Raw genomic sequence first — 13,722 nt, forward strand, 5'->3', positions numbered from 1 at the left:
TAAAGTGAAAAGCCCCCACTTTGATCCATGTCCTAAATGACACTGAGTGCAAGAGAGAGGCAAGTGAGCCTGACACTCATTTGGATGCATCCCTAAGAGAATACTGAAAACCATGTGGCCAAACAGTGCCTTTTACACGTCAATTCTCCATAAATAAAGCCTTACACCGATTCTCCTCTCTATCCATCCATCCTTTTCTTCATCCTTCCTTTTCTGCATCCATCCTTCCTCCCTTATGTTTATTCTGCTCCATCTAAACATCCATCAATGCTCACTTGTCTCCATCAATGCATCCATTCTCTTCTTCATTCATCCATTGTTCCATTCGTCATGCTTTCCATCCTTAGCTTCATGGTTTATGGATTGACGGGTACATATCAATCAATCACTCTGCATCTCTTCATCCATCTGTACCTCATCCCACCCATCCACCTCTCCATCCACCCAGCCGTCTTTCTTTTCATCCATCTATCCCTCCTTCCTTTCTTTTCAGGCACACTTTTTTCTCCATCCTATAGTGTCTTTAAGCTGTTCTATTAAAGTGATGTTTATTGGCTGTTTTTAGAAACCAGTATTCCTGATAAGATTAAAAGGAGCTATAAACAATATTTTAAAGATGCTCAAGGGCACCCATGCTCCAGTCAAGCTGCTAAAGTGGGAGTTTACAACGCCCCTGGGAACCAGCACTCATTTTTGCAGAGCAGGGCTTATTTTTCATCATCAGACTTTGACCCAGAAAGAGACAGAAGCAGAAAAGGGAGGAAGAAAGAGGAGAGGACACAAATGAAAGTAAAACAGTGATAAAGGGACAAAGCAGGGTTGAAAAAACTTGTAAGAGTGAGATAAGGAGACTGTAGAGTGGTAGGAGACTCTAGAGGAGACACTGAATGAAGGGGAGATACTTTACCAGATTGCTAAGCTCTCTTTATTCGTCCTCCCCTACCCCTTCCGTTCTTCCACACCCGACACCACACCCAGAAACACCATTTTGTTCACCCTCTGGCCCCACCCCTCATATGCAATCACCTCACTTAGGTCCTAGTGCCTGACCATACAGGACAAGAAGTGTAGGGCGGTGGTATAAAGAGACATGCAGTAGAAGACACAGCAGTCCTGGTACTTGGTAACCCCAACATTTGGTAGTGTCTGCAACATGCTCCCAAGGAAAACAAAGGGCTCCTGCACTTGTGTGTTTAACAAATTAAGAACGGACTATCAGGAAGTCAAAAATATCGGAACGGAACATTTAATATTAGAACTATTCAGCAAGCAACAATGGACCATATGCTTGTATTCAGTGATTGAAATGGACAAATAGAAGTGCAAGTACCCTGTACCAGAGTCCCTGCTTGTTTCTGAGAAGTGCTGGTACTCTCCAATTAAAAGTATTACGTCACTTTTGAGAAGTGCAGGTACTCTGCCTCTCAAAATAAAAAAGTGTTGGTACTCAGTACCGGACAGTACCGGCCCTTTTAAAGCACTGCTTGTATTACGTGGTTAATACATGGTAGAGATACAAGGTTAGCTTCAGTCAGGTCTTCACAGTAAAGTTTAGGTATCATGTATTGCTCTTATTTTTTTTAGACGTCAGGAGTGGGTGTGCAGGCTATTGCTCAAAATATGACAAGCACTACAGTGAGTCACGCAAGTCTGGTTTTCAGTGGTCGTGACACATTTTCTATTATTAGTACCGTGACAAAGGGTGCATTTTAAAATAATTTTCAGAGGATTGGAGGCAAAACTGGAATTGGTAAATTCAAGTATGCCAATTATGGCCTATAAATCTAACAACGTAAGCTACAGCCCTGTTGGTTAGTCATTGTATTACAAATATCTGAGAAAGCCCTTCTTCTCCCACAGACAGCAAGGTCTTCACCATGATATATTTAAACTGTACGGGACACAATCACCAGTAAATGGAGATACCTGTCAGGAGTGGCTTGCATGCGTTAGAGCGCAAATTTGCTCTTCTATTTGTAGGGGTGCATTATAATCATGGGTAGTTCGTACTTACATATAATCCTTTATTGTATTAACTTAGGCCACTGGAACATTAACTGTAATAATGGGAAAGGTGATGTGCTAGGGATATTTTCAATTTAAATGTGAAGAAATTAACGTAACAAATGCGTGCGTTTAGCTGAAAACATTAACATGCAGAATTTGTACATGTTGCTGACAAGTTCTCACACAATTGAAGTGCTTATGTAACGTGTTAAATTAGATGTGCTTAGTAAATAATGTTCATTTTATGTGTGTAATTTCATGAGGCTTTCTGCTATTTCGAATGTTGACCGATTTCTGTTGGCATGCATTGTATTTTCCCCTGGAAGCGCTCGCATTAGACTTAATAGTGAATTTCATGTGCATGTTGAATTTGTTCTTTCTCACGTTTCTTTTGCAGGTGGAGAATTCATCCTGGTTAGCTAGAATAATGTCTTTGTTTTAGGAGTTAGGCTTTGGAAGGAGAGGATACATTGAACATTGATACTACTAAGAGAGAACTGTTATACTTCTCATTGTAGTAAGCCCGGATATAAAGGTCATCTCGCCCAGGCCTGGGAGCATTGCTGCCATGTGAAAAATTACCTACAAGGAGGTGGCTTGACAGGATGTGGGGATGCTGCAATACATCTTGGGATACTACCTGTGTAACAAAAGTATTGAAGTTAGGGACTCATCTAAAAGTGAAGAGACCTCTTAGGAAGACTACATGCTCTGACACCTTGATGGATCTGGCCTTGGAGAATGCCAAGTAAGGATGTCTCGATAGTGTTAGTGTAGGGACAGACTAATGCTTTATACCCACGAGCCCCTTTTGAAGGGGAATCTCGCCGTTGGTGCTATTATCTTCTGTAAACTGATTCTTGAACTGATTATTCTGTGTATGCTGCACCGCCTTAATTTCACCCATAGGTTCGGCTTTGTACTAGTTCCAATGTATTTCTACACCCTCATTCTGAGGTGTTTGAATAACCAACTGTTCTTGGCTTTGTAATATACTAACTAAATCATTTGGAATCTGTGATTCTTTGGAGCCATAGTTCATTGGAATTGTAATGATTGCTTGGCTAAGGATTTCTCTTCCCTCCACGCTTTCATGCTGATAAAAATTTGTCGGCCAGGGGTTCCAAAGAAGTTCCAGAATGTGGAACCCAGTTCCTTCAGTTGGTAGCAGTGCAGGATGGTTTTCACATGAAATGGGGGGGAGAATCTAGAAAATTCTAGAAAAGCCTAGATCCCTAGAGCCCCCAAATAGATCCCAATGATCAAGGGCCATATGCATCAAGCCTTTTTCCGTTTGCAAATGGGCAGATTCTCAGAATCGTCCCATTTACGAATTGGAGAAAGCCTTTTGGGATGTATCATCTCAAAAGGCCATCACAAAATAGAGAATTGCAAAATTTGGGATTCTCTATTTTGCAAATGCAATGAAGGAATTGCAAATTGCAATTCCTTAAATGCAATTCTGGAAACACCAGAAATTTGCTATTTGGCCTTAAGGAATTGCAAATTACCACCAACTTCAAGTTGGTGGTATTTTGCTATTTTCTTTAAAAAAAGCACTGTTTTTATTTTTTAGAAAAGCCATATGTCGCACATGCATGCCGTTAGGGCATGTATGTGTGCAAAATGTGCACACATGCATATTTCAGAGGTGCAACAGGGTGTCCTTTTGGCACCCCTGCAACCTTGAAATTGCATTCTCAATTTGTGATTCTCTAATTGGTAATTGCAAATTGAGAATGTCTTCCCATTCATTCCTATGGGCCTCCTAGCCCATAGGAACGAATGGGAAGGTATTCCTTATTTGCAAGTCTCTATTTGCGATTCGCAAATAAAGAATATGTAGGATTCGCATTTTTTAGCAAATCCTACATACATTGCATTTTGCAATTCTCTAATTGCAATTCGCTAAAAATCGCAATTTGAGAATCACAAAACTCTTTTTTGATACATGTGGCCCTAAGAGCGGAGAATGACCGAGATTGATGGTGCAGCACGAACATCTGCAAACGGAGGAGTGAGTATCTATTGGGAAGAGTTGTTTGTTAGATTGCAGGAGTGTGTTGACTGTAAGGCCAAGATGATGTGGAAGTTGAGTGAATGTGGTTTCGAGCCAGACGTGGTCCAAGGTTATGTTTTGGGTTTCAGGCCCTAAAGTGGCCTAAGATCCCGGGATATAATAAGTGGTGTAGAAGACACCGATTTGTTGCGATTGTCTGATCACAGGTTTGAGGAGTTCTCATGAGACGTCATCGGCAATTCCACCTAAGACAGGAAACTTTGTGTGAATGGGACGTGTGAGAATCGTATGGTAAACCTAGTGACTTGGGTTAAACCCATGTATCAGTCAGGATTCATTCAAATGTTACCAATATGATAGATAGATAGATAGATAGATAGATAGATAGATAGATAGATAGATAGATAGATAGATAGATAGATAGATAGATAGATAGATAGATAGATAGATATTCATTGGAAACAAACAAAGGTTAAAGTGACATTATAGTTAAGTGACAATGTCAGTTACAACATAACATTTTGGTATTTAGTTGTAGAGTGCTCCATATAAAGAAGCCGCTCTCCACCTAAAACTGGAAACTACCCAGAGTTCCCTACTTTCCTTTTGCATAATTTATGTGGCACTCTAAGCCTGAAAGGGTATTGCTTTGACTTATATTGGGTGCTCTCTTGTGTCTGGACAAAACTCAGTCTCTCTGACGAGCTCTAATAAGAGCAAAACACAGGTTAGGGACTGCTTTTATATTTTCTAGGTTGGCTTCTGTGGCATTTTACTAATCCAAAGCTGCAATACTGTGCCTGGAGTGGTGAAAGTATTTTGTCATTTGTCAGCTCAGTGTGGAGAGCACTTGCTTATCCTGTGCTTTAAAACTCTACTAGAAAAATAGACATTTGAGGTGCACAGTTTTAGAGTGCTGGTATTGTTGTAGAGAGCTCCATATAAAGGAGCTACTCTCCTCCTAAAACCTGGCAACACGCCAGAGTTCCCTACTTCCTTTTTGCATTTTCTATATATATTAACTCATATATATACATATATATATATATATATATATATATATATATATATATATATATATACATACTTACCTACGTGGTAAAGTACCTAAAAAGGACTATTTGGGTCATACCTGTGTAGTAACATCCTGTGTGGTAAAAGATTGTGGTAAATGCTGCATAGCACTAAATGATAATCTGTGATAACCGCTACCACCTATCACCTCAACTGACACTCATGCCTAGGGTTACTACACTAGTACAACTGAATCTCCTTATCACGCATGGGGGACTTGTCTGCTTGACTATCTTCTCATCCCAAAATAATACTCAGTGCCATGCTCATCCTCCTCCACTTTCTTCACCCCATTATGTCAAATTTCTACTGTCCCCGTCTTCTAAATTCATGTCACACACCATTACATCTTCTTCTGTATACCTCATCCCAGTCATTACACAATGAGATCTGTGTTAACATCGGTACAACTTTTACCTATACTAAGTAAAATATCTTAGAAACCGCTCGCCATATGGACAAACTTCCTCATAATTTTCGCATAAAAACAGGATTAACTCATATCTCTTCTTGTTTTTCTCTGTAGAACATATCAACATTATACATCTTTCGTATTGCAGTTTTAAAAAAATCTATTTTGATATGTATAAATTACTGATTGATAGGAATGCAGATTAGCCTGCTCTTGCTGCCTTTCTCTACCATTTCCTGTTGTTTATTTTGGAGACAGGTAGTTGAAGACAGAGTTTGTTTCACCTGTCTTCTTTCAGACCAGGTTAGAAAAGGGAATGATATTTGTGGTCTCCCAATGTGTTCGCTGCTTTGTTAGTGTCCAGAGTGACTGAGAACCTCACCGGTACAGTAGCAGAACTCGGAATGTGGAGCAGCAACACTGGTAGGGAGCGGTCCTGCATCTTGCTATCAAAAATAAATTAAATTAATTTGGGATTATATGCCCTCTAAATCTGTAACCTTCTTTACCCATTGGGACCACAGGCCTGATCTTAGCATGGCAGTGCCCCCGCTACCTGTTAATTACTTTCTCAGGACTGCATGCCTGATTTCAATATGGCAGTAGACCCACATTACTTTGCCTATGCATAATACATCATCACCTAGCTAACAGGGAACATAGGACATGCCTCTGTTCCTACCTGGTAGATGGATGCAGTACAGAACTCCCTGAGGAGAAAGCACTCCTCAAAGCAAACACATTTTGTATCTGCATCTTTTGGAAAAGAAGCTCCTCGCCCATTCTAAGGCCGATCATGGATTTTCCTATGACTTATGTTTTACAAGATATGATAAATAAAGCAGTGAAGCAGGAATCCCAAGCCAGAGTAGGTTCTCCTGCTCCTAAATGAAGAAGACTTTACCCATGTGCAAGACATTGATACCTCAGAGGTAGAGGTGCAGCACACAGGGAGATATATTCAAGGAATAGAACTGACTGAAGAATTTCAACATTTAGGAGACAATTCACATGTCACTGTTCCATCGGGGGGAGGTAAGAGGATTATTTATTTCCACAATTTCGATGGAAATAACTTTGTCTATGCCTGCACATAAGGTAATAAGGAAAGTTCTGACCAAGGAATAGGCACATTTTTAATATCTTAGCTTTCCTCGATTGTTTGCCAAAAGATATCCCTGGGAGGGTTTCTAAGAAGAAATCCCTACATCAGTGAAATAGGATTCTTTAATAGACGGTATGTCTTTCCAGGTGACTATCATATTAAAAGATGCAGCATCATCTGATGTGGTGAATATGAAGATTGAAGGTGCTATAAAATGATCATATACTACATCCAAGTTTGCCCCAAGGGTAGGCAAAGATGCAATGTATGCGGTACAGTCTTTACTTGGGGACCTTCAAGTCCTAGCAGAGGAAATGCAGTAAGGAGTAGCTTGTTCCTCCCACCGGTCTATGATGGAAAAACAGGTCATAATTGTATCTGACATTTTGTTTACTGGACTTTGTGCTGTGGCCTGAGCAGAAGGATCATTGATAGCAACAAGGAGGCATATCTGGATGAGATTAAAAACACAAAGTGTCTCCTGAAGAAGAGAAATATTTACAACTCAGTTACTCATTTGAGGGAGATGGTAACTGTGTATCTATTCCCTTACACATAATGCTCATAACGTAGCAATAACAAAGATAATGTTTTCTTCTTTTCCTCTTTCACAGAATCTTGTCCTTCCAGTATTTTTCCTTCTCCTTCACAGCACGAGCTCCTTTGGCGTTCCCTTAATTACCATAAAGCATTGTCTATCTATTTAGACAGAACATATTCTTTTAGTGAGGTGGATTTTCATTTTGTTACATTTGGTTTATACAGTAATAGTCATTGTGAAAAGTTGGCCTGATATATAATGTTCACTATTCTAGTGAGCACTTTGTATCAGTCCAAACAACCCTTATTGATGATTGGTTGTAAGTCAACCTTATAGACCAGCTATCCTAGTAGCATGGATACGAGCAGTCTTCGGGCTAAACTCTAGAGGGCGTGTTAAGCCAGCTGTTATACCATCACATATACCCCTTGAACACCAAGTGAAAGGACACCACACAAGTTGTTATGAAAATAAACAGTTATTTATTTAGAACACAACAACCCTGGACTCTTTATGAGGACAGGGTGCTAAGCACAATACAAAGCTCTTAGGAAAATACGCAAAGTTGCACAATTTACACAAATGCCCGAGGGGCATGAAAAACCATATACTCTAAAAGTGGAATGCGAAATTACTAGCAGGTAAGTACTAATCTCATAGGGTTTGGAATCGCTAGGACTGGACTACTGAACCTTCAGATTACTAGCAGGAGGCCTAGGGGACTCGGGTGCAGAGTGTGCACTCTCACGCGGGATGCGGGACAAAGTCTATGGATGCTAGGAATTACAAAGTTAGTGTTATCGGACGAATCCGACTAGGTAGAGCTGAAACGAAAAAGGATCTGGACCCTTGGATAGTGAGGCTATGCTGGGGCACCGAAATGCCGAAGTTACCTAGCCCAGGGGCTGCGGATGCATAGGTCTGGAAAGACGTCGGGAATCCTCGTTGCAGTCTATGGAGCCTGAAAGAAGAAGTTGCTGGCAGGCGACCAGTGAAGAAGTTTGAAGTGATCCAAGCCTGGATCGAAGATGGAAGACACCTGTAAGCAGAGGGGACCAAGTTCTGAATCACTAGCCAGTGATTAGATGGGCACCAGGATGGCACCGGATGGAGTCACCTCGACCAGGTGAGTGGGCGACGCTGGGCTCTGCAGTCTCACGGACCAGGAGGCGTTGTCGGCGACCAGGATGGAGGTGCGAGCTGTCCCACGATGGTTGCTGCTGTCGACGTCGCTGGACCCAGGATTGGGGCAACAAGTCTTGGCAAATTCAAGCCCACACGGTTGACTCAAAATGGCGTCTGGAGTGGACCAGGAGGGTCCGGGGTGCTCCTCTTTTGGAAGGGAGCAAGGGCCAGTCTGGAGCAACCAGACCAGCAATGTTGATGTCGTCGTTCGTCGTCGGGAAGGCCACAAGCCAGCGGGCTAGTAGCCAGACAACGCGGTGAGCAGCAAACAAGGCAGAAGGGCCCCACGCAGGTCTCGTGGAGGCTGGGAGGCTGAACTTCGGTGCTGGAGCTGCTCAGGGTTGGGGCTTCTCGGACCCCAAAGCACTCACTTGAGGATCCCTCGGCGGTCGTGCTGGGCAAGAGTCGTGCAGTCTTGAAGATGGCCGGTCCCTCGAGGTCTCGTCACACCCACGGATCTCAGCTGAGCTGACGATGTGGGTAGAGGTCAGAGGAGCCAGGGAAGCCAGGTCTCGTCGTGCTGGTCAGTCGGATTCCGGAGGAAGGACGTGCAGCAAACCGCAGTGTTCTTGGATGGTGCCTGCGGGTGCAGGGTGACTACTCCTTAGTCACAAGGGAGAAATCTTGAGAAGAAGTCGAGAGTTCCTTTCGTAGAAAGTAGTTTCAGGATTCAAAGATTATCTAATTTGGAAGGGGGCCCGCTCCTATCTTGATACTAGGAAAAGGGGCTGGCACGCGACTAGGTCCTGCCCATGGGTGGGACCAGGAAGGGGGGTGGTTACACCCCTCTCCCATGCCGGACTTTCCCCAGCTCAGGGGCTGGTGTGCCCCTGGAACTGGTTCTAGCCGGCAGATGCATAGTGAGCACCGGGGTGCCACTTGCAGTCACCTTCCTCTAAAGCCCTGCCTACCCAGGATACACAAAACCCTGTCTGGGATGGTGCTAGCACTGCCCCTGACAGGAAACCCTTTGTCCAAGCTCCCCTCGCTGAAAGGACTCCCAGCTGCAGGGGGTCAGACTTGTGTCTGTGGAGGCAGCATCCATTTTGTGATGCTGAGGCTCGAGTTAACTTTAACCGGGGTTCACAGTTACATACATGTCGTGTCCCTCTAGAAGGGTGGAATGCTAACCCCGTCGCCAGAATTGGCGAGGGGTTAGTATTCCAATTCGTATGACACCTTACTCGACATGTTTTGATAAAGCGATACCAGAGTTAGCATATAACCGCGAGGATTATAATGCACTTAAGAGTATATGGTACGCGTTATCATGGAACAGCTATTAGGACTTGGTTCCGCAAGCTGCAAATAATAATAATAATACGGAGTTTTGTATAGCGCGAACAGCTACCTCACGAGGAGGTGTCCCGGCGCTGAGAGAACAGGTGATAAGACCGCGGAAGCTGGAGAGGGTAGCATTTAGCGTGGCTCGGTAAACAGCCAGGTTTTCAGCAAACGTTTGAAGCAAGCTTCAGATGGGGCCTGTTGAAGAGTGACGGGTAGTGAGTTCCATAGTTTTGCCACATTGGCCGAGAAGGTTCGTCCGCCCAGCCGGGCTCTTTTTGCTCTAGGGGCTGCCAGTCGAACATGGTTATTGGATCTGAGAGAGCGGGATTGGGATTACCTTGGTAGTCGAACTTTCAGGTAATTTGGGCAGTTTCCGTATATAGATCTGAAGGCCAGAGTAAGTGCTTTGAATTTTATTCTACTAGCAACTGGTAACCAGTGAAGGGAAAGGAGGTACGGAGAGACTGAGTGCTTTAACGGAATCCTCATTAAAAGTCTTGCAGCCGCATTTTGAACCAGTTGTAGTTGCTGTATAAGGTACTTTGGTAGGCCCAAATACAGACCGTTAGCGTAATCCAGCCTGGATGTAACTGTGGCGTGGATTACAGTTTTTCAGCAGCTAACTGGTAGAAGTCGAAGGATCTTACGTAGATTCCTCAGCTTGCTCATACAGCAGCCAGCAACTTGCTGTATGTGTGATGCAAAGGACAACTTATCATCCCATCGCACCCCTTGCTGAATGGCTCGGCGAGGGAGCTTGACCCATCTCTGCCGGCCACCACGAATCAGATGGTGGGGGGGTCTTTGCCAAAGAAGATCATCTCAGTTTTACTAGTGTTGAGTTTTAGTTTATTAGTGTTCATCCAGCAGGCTACGTCTTGTAGGCACCCCTTGAAATTTAAGAAGGCTGCCTCTGATACTTCTGAGTATGGGAACACCAATTGGGTATCATCGGCGTATGAGATTGCCTTGATCCCCCAATTGGCGATCAGCGTGAAGAGTGGAGCAGGTAAACATTAAATAAGAGTGGGCTCAGGGCCGAGCCCTGTGGGACGCCACAGCTCAGAGCTTTAGGTGTAGAAGAGACGTCCCTTAATGCCGCCTTCTGAGTTCTTTGAGTCAGATAGGACTGTAACCACTCCAGTGCCTGATCCTGGATACCTATCTCCGACAGTCGAGACAGTAGTATAGCGTGGTCGACCGTATCAAAGGAGGCAGACAGATCCAGGAGCACCAGCATCGCTGAGTCTCCCGAGTCCATCGACCACCTCACTGACTCTGCCACCTCAATTAAAGCTGTTTCGGTGCTAAATCCAGGTCAAAAGCCTGATTGCGTCTCGTGTAGAGTTTTATTGTGTTCAATGAATTGGTTTAATTGCCGCTGGATAACTTTTTCAAGCATTTTGCCTGGTGCTGCGAGGAGGGAGATCGGACGGAGATTATTGAGATCCTTAGGGTCCCCATTAGGTTTTTTCTTTAGGGGGAGGAGAGCGGCATGTTTCCAAATATTCGAGAACACCCCCGATGAGATGGACAGATTCCAAATACGCTGAATAGCGGGGGCCACAAAGTCAGCTATGCGGCTCCAGAGTTTAGGAGGGCAAGGGTCGTCTGGCGAGCCCGATTTACAGCGACTTAGTTCTCGCTTGACCATATTTAGGTCTATTAAATCAAATTGTGTCAGGGTAGCACGGGTCGGTATTAAATCCGCTGAATCGGATTTTACCGTGGTCTTCGCTTGCCCAAAAGACTCATATACTTTCTTGATTTCAGAGTCAAAAAAGTCCGAGATGCTGTTGCAAAACGAGATTGATGGGGGAACTTCCCTCTCAATGCATATGGGTTTGAAAAAAGACTGAACTATTTTAAAGGTTTCTTTACTTGAATGTTCAGCTTGCTGAATCGAGTTCGCATAATACTGTTTTTTTGCTTTTCTAATGGCTTTATGCAGTTTTTTCGATGCTTCCTTATAGCAGGCCTTCTCTGCAGGATCATTATTTTGCCTCCAAAGTCGCTCCAACTTTTTACAGTGCGATCTTTGCACTCTGAGCTCCTGAGAGAACCAGGGGGCAGTAGGGGAGTCTCGTTTGGATATTGTAGATGTTGCCGGGGCTATAGATGTTAGCATATTCCTGATCCAGTCATTAAGAAGCTGAGCATCGGTGTCAGCATTGGAGGAAAAGGTCGGCAGGGTCTCAGCTAGATGTGGACCCATAGTAGCTGGGACCAGCTTACTCCATTGTCTCTTCATGAACGAGCACTTGCTGGTCACAGGTTTGTCAGCCGTTACTATAAGTTGAAATGGTATCAGGGAGTGGTCTGACCATATCAAAGGTAGTGGGGTGTTAGCCGTCATATTAGTGATGTTGGAAAATATTAGATCAAGCGTGTGGCCCGCTCTGTGTGCAAACGGGCTCAGCTCATGCCAGAGCACCATCTCACATGATTCCAAGCACTCTGCCTTCAGGATTGTTAAGGCCTGCCATAGGAGTGACTGATAGGAATCTATGTGTCCATTTTAGGGTTAGATATAGGTATACTATATCTAAAGCAAAGGGTGAGTACACCACCTTGCCCCAGCTGTCGTGCAGCCAGTTGTGTCAGATTTAGATGGCCAGCCAGGGGTGGCATAATACATGCTGCAGCCCCTGGTAGGCCCTGGGTACACCTATGCCCTGAGTTACAGGGTCTGATAAGGTGGCCCAGTACCAATTGGATAATGCACCTAAGGTACACGTGTCAATTTAGTGAGAGAACAGCAAGGCTGTGGGTCTGTTTAGCAGGCCCACAGCCAGAGAAGTCGTAAACCAGTGAAGCAAAAACCAAAAATCTGGGGTGATCATAGGATTGCAGACCCTATTCTCCTACAGTCATTGCTTTTCCACTGACACATTAAAGTAAATAGATGCAGATATATTAATAAAGGACACTGGGTGCAGAATTTAATCATAGATGTATATTTATTGTGTTAGGACTGGGACGAGGAAGACAGACAAGAAGTTATTACTTATCACAAGCATATCCAAAGGGTGGGAGTAAAAACATGTACTTTTCCTATATATTCAGTTTAGTTTCTAAGCAGAAAGAGATATTACAACCCTGCCTTTATGGGAACAGGATGAGGAAGTCAGCCATATTGGCAGAGGTTTTCGAAGATATTTTAGGTACAAGCTGTGCCAATGTTGAGAAAGAGCTCATTGTGTTAGGACGGTGCTGAGGAAGACTAAGACTTGGAGTAATGAAAATGGCAGGCAAGTGATTTAAGCATGATCACATACATGCCAACATTTTCTAACAGGAAAGTGAGAGATTGGAAAAGAAACAAAAATCAGGAATGGATTTTCCTCAATGATTTGTTATTGAATACAAGGAAATTTCAGGTGGGAGATGGCTAAAAGAAAGTATTTTTTGTTTTTAAAAACTAGGAGTCACCTGCCTGAATAGGGTCTATTGGCATGTAGGACTATCTTTAGCCTACCCCACCCACCCCACTACATCCCAAACCAAGCAAATGCTGTAGTATCTAAAGAAAAAGGAAAGGTCAAGCCATTCAAGTGTTTATAAGACTAAGCAAGGATGAAAGACGGAATGCAGGTCTTGGGTATTTGTGTGGCCCAGCGACTCCATGAATTAATAAAGTTGTTGAAAGTTTTGTATTTCACAGACTTTTAATGTCTGTTTTATAAATGAACACTATCTGAGTAATTTAAACAGAAAGCATCTCTATGACATTGCCCTCAGACACCTAAAACCCTAGTCTTTTTTTCCTACTCACTGTTGCAACATTTTCAGCAGCTAACTCTAGACACCACACTGGTCGTTGTCATACTAACAAAACTCTTAATGTCCTGTAATGTCAAATGAAAGAAAGCCATCAGGTGTTTGCCCAGAGTGCTCTCCCCTGAAAGAGCCCAACTAGCTAATGCAAGCTAGTAAAGCCATGAAAACAAGCACAGAGGAGACAATGCTGTATTGGTGATTCAAAATATGGTGGCACACTGGTAATAGATAGTGTTGCTCATGTTTATGATAGCTCCTTCTTAACTGTTGAGATTATAAATTGGATTGTCTTGGCCAAGTGCATGAGAAAT

General features: G+C 43.4%; 1 protein-coding gene across 1 annotated transcript in view; it reads right to left on the bottom strand.

Moving 5' to 3' along the window:
* SLC25A12 (solute carrier family 25 member 12) overlaps window positions 1-13,722 on the bottom strand; it is a 486,415-nt gene that overhangs the window by 319,403 nt on the left and 153,290 nt on the right. The window lies entirely within an intron of this gene.

The sequence above is a fragment of the Lissotriton vulgaris genome, chromosome 2_1, assembly GCF_964263255.1.
Source record: "Lissotriton vulgaris chromosome 2_1, aLisVul1.2, whole genome shotgun sequence".
Classification (NCBI taxonomy): Eukaryota; Metazoa; Chordata; class Amphibia; order Caudata; family Salamandridae; genus Lissotriton; species Lissotriton vulgaris.